This window comes from Parasteatoda tepidariorum, chromosome X1, assembly GCF_043381705.1.
Source record: "Parasteatoda tepidariorum isolate YZ-2023 chromosome X1, CAS_Ptep_4.0, whole genome shotgun sequence".
NCBI lineage: Eukaryota > Metazoa > Arthropoda > Arachnida > Araneae > Theridiidae > Parasteatoda > Parasteatoda tepidariorum.
This window is the reverse complement of record NC_092214.1, coordinates 78,150,725-78,154,530: the sequence shown is the minus strand read 5'-3', so window position 1 is coordinate 78,154,530 and position 3,806 is coordinate 78,150,725. Positions and strand designations below refer to the sequence as shown.

At 29.8% G+C, this 3,806-nt stretch overlaps 1 protein-coding gene across 2 annotated transcripts in view; it reads left to right on the top strand.

Annotated features, from left to right (window-relative positions):
- The first annotated feature begins 3,093 nt into the window (after positions 1-3,093).
- The window catches only part of LOC107452510 (uncharacterized), a 120,218-nt gene continuing 119,505 nt past the window's right edge, over positions 3,094-3,806 (top strand). Inside the window, exon 1 of one of the 2 annotated variants that reach the window (XM_071187592.1) lies at positions 3,094-3,500. The gene's annotated coding sequence lies outside the window, so the exon portion shown is untranslated. The remainder of the gene's footprint in view (positions 3,501-3,806) is intronic. The other variant, XM_071187593.1, reaches the window with a different exon arrangement.

Here is a 3,806-nt window from a genome sequence, read left to right as displayed (position 1 = left end):
CAATAAAAGCTCATTTGAGGGGGTCATTCGAGGTACACTTTACTGATTTTTTATAAATTTCTAGTTCAAAAGAATAATTTTTTAAATACTTTTAAAAAAATTTATTTTGTCCTTGTCACTCTATATAGTTAAAATAGGCGTCGCTAAAGTCGATTAGGATACAAATCTGATATCAGGCAATTTAAAAAATTCTGTGTAGTCCCCATTTAATCTACACTATTGTTTGTTTTAGTTATAGGCATTACTCACTTTTTTTTCTAACTATTATTAATAGCTACGTTTGTGAGGTTCAATTGACGATTTGTGAGGTTCAATCACTTTAAAGATTTTTTAGAATTTTTTGGTTCATAAGAGAAATTTGATATTAATACCAAGTCAAAGGACAGTTGTCAAAATTTCTAATACGCAATAATAAAATTTCTAATCTCGAATACGCCATCTGGGGAGAAACCGGTTTCATGCCTTTGGCCCTTCTTCCTTCCCTCTCCTCCTCTTTTCAGTGGTATAGTAATGTACTTGGATAGTTTCCCATTTCTTAATATTTTTCCTTTTTATTTAATTAAAATATTTTTTAAAATTTAAATGATACTTTCCTTTAGAACTATGTTTAATGTAGTTTTCAATTCCATATAGTTTTAAAAATCAAAAGATTTTAATCTGCATGAAAATCAAGACAGAAACTAACGTACTTCCTTCCTCTATGACTCTCCAAACGCTAATGGTGAATGCATGCGAAGTGTTGCCATAGGTAGAGAGTTCTGCTCAACGCCACCTGCAGCCCAGGTGCGCTAAAATCGATGATGATACAAATATGATATTAGGCAATTTAAAGAATTCTGTGTAATCACCATTTAATCTACACTATTGTCTATTTTAGTTACAGGCAGTGATTTCTAATTATTATTAATAGTTGCAGTTGAGGGGGTCATTTGGAGGACAATTTAATTATTTTTTTGCAATATTTTGGTTCAAAAGAGGACTTGGATATTAGTATCAAGTCAAAGGATGCATGTCAAAATTTATAAAAGCATATACATATGCTAGTAAAGCTTTTTTAAAATAGTTTTTATCTTGTCCTTGTCACTCTATATAATAAGCACAGGAGCCTCTAAAAGAGATTATGATGCAAATATGATTTAAGGTGGGTAAAAAAAATTCTGCGTAGCCTAAATTTAATGTCTACTTTTGTCTATTTTGAATATAGGCTTTTGAATATAGGCATTGCTCTCTTTTGATTTTCTAATTATTATTAGTGGTTGAGTTTGAGAGGGTCATTTGACGGACAATTTAATTATTTTTTTAATAGTTCTTTTGTTCAAACGAGAACTTGGATATTAATATCAAGTCAAAGGACATATGCCAAAATTTCTAAAAACATATATATATGCTAAAAAAAATTGTAAAACACTTTTAAAACATTTTTTTATTTTGTCCTTGCCACTCTATATATAGGTATCGCTGTCGCTAAAATAGATGATGATGCAAATATGATATGTGGCAGTTTAAAAAATTCTGTATAAATAACATTTTATGTATACTATTATGGAAAAATACGCAAAAAAATAAAATTAACATTAAGGAGTTCGAGCTTTGGACCACTCTCCTCAACATACTATAGGGACTACATTTCCCAGATTGCGGCTTTTGAAATCAGAAATCCAAATCCGTTGAAATAAAGCTATATTATTCATAGAAAGTACGTTTTATGTCTAACTTTGTGTCCGTAACTTGAAATATGATACGCACTAATTAGTTTGCATATTTGAGTTCACCCTCTCGAACCGTTAAGATCAAGACCTAGAATGTGAAGATCCAATCATTAGATCAAAGAAGTTCAGGATGATTCTTTTGTGTGTGTGTGTGCATCGTTTACACTGAACTTTTTTATTTCATGATAGAAACTTAGTAAATGTATCTTTCCATGTGTAACGCAACTTTGTAAGTTTTACACGTAAATAAATAATCCTTTGAAACTGAATGAATAATTTAGGCTGACCCTGTTTTGTAACCACATAGATTACAACTGATTTACCATTATTAGTATATTATAGTATAGAAAAAAGTGAGTTCAGGTAAGCCAAGAGTAAACAATAAAATTTCAAATCTGTTTTCTTTTTTTTCCCTTCAAACTATCAAAATATAAACATATTATGACAGAATTTCTGAGGATTACACAGTAAGGAAGTAAGTCTATTATGCCTATCCTATACTTTTTTTATTTACTTATTCATTTATTTCATAAAAAACTTGAATCTTCCTTGAAATTCTTCTACCCCCTCCAGCAGGTTGAGAGCCACTGACGTAATATCTAAACTACCTGAAATAAACTTCTTTCTTCTTGAAAAAAGAAACGAAAAAAAATAAGAGGAAAATCGTTTGCTAATAAATATTTCGAGCAGTATATGTACATTCTATTTAGACATTTGTGACCTAATCATCATCAATTAACGTTAACCAAACACAGAACTCTTTCTACTGGTCTAAGTAACCCACCATTCTTTTATGCCTTTAGCATGCTTGTTTCAGAAAACTTCCATGTATTTCATGCTTATACATTTCATGCTTATAGACCCAAAGTTTACAAAAATTCATTCATCTGTATAGCAAAAACTCTTAAAATGGTAGATGTTGTACAGTCCCTGCCTGGCCAACTTATTACACGCACTATAAGATTCTATGCAAAATCTTAATTATCAGGTGATACTATACAGCTTTACTGTTTTTACGAGACTGAAATCGGTTTGCCCTTGTTTACGTTCGTGTATCAGTGTGTTAAATTAGGCGATATATAATACAAATTCGACGATTAGATAAATTAGACGATATATTATATAATTATAGAATATTTGTTATATCGTGTATTTTATTAGTAAATTATAATAATTAAACCAAATTATTAGACGCACTATAGTGCTTTTATAATTGCATGTTTTGTACGAGTATATATGCTGCACTTTTATATTTAAACATACATGTAATGGGTTTTTATTCAGGAGATTTTTTATATACTTTGTATATGTATTTATTTTTAAAGTATTGCATTACAATGTTAACCAATTGACACACGAACGTAAACAAGAGCAAACCGGTTTCAGTCGCGTGAAAACAATAAAGCTGTATAGTATCATCTGATAATTAAGATTTTGCGTAGAATATTATAGTGTGTCTAATAATTTGACCAGGGACTGTAAGTGGCGTAAGGAACCCAGAATGGAAGTATATTTGAAAAAAAAAAAATTTTAATAATAATAACTTAGAACACTATTAAAAATGTCAAGCTTTTTCTTTTTTTCCTTTTAAAAGGAATGTTTGTATCCATCCTAACAAATCTAAAATCGACATTTTCAAAAATACGTCGTTCCAAATAAGAAAGTGGGAGAAAATAACCGAGGGAGTTGGTCCCACTCATTGAATTCGTTTTGTAGGCGATATTGAGTAGGCTGGAATGAAACAGTGGGCAGGAACAGCGACATGGAATACACAAACACTTTGAGTGAATGGTAAGTTTAAAATTCTTTTAACATTTATGCTTTTAAAGACAAAATATTTAATGCTAATAAATATTTTGCTGAAATTTCATATTCTTTTAAAACATATATTTTGCTTGAAAATAGAATTCATATTAATGCGATGCTTATTTAAAAAAAATGCAGTTTTAGATTGAACAATCTCTCACACTTTGATTGTTCAATTTAAAACAGCATTTTTTCTCATCCATTTGATCTCTCATACTCGAACCCGCTGACTCTAACAGGGTTGCATAATCTATATATATATATATATATATATATTAAAAGAAACCTGCG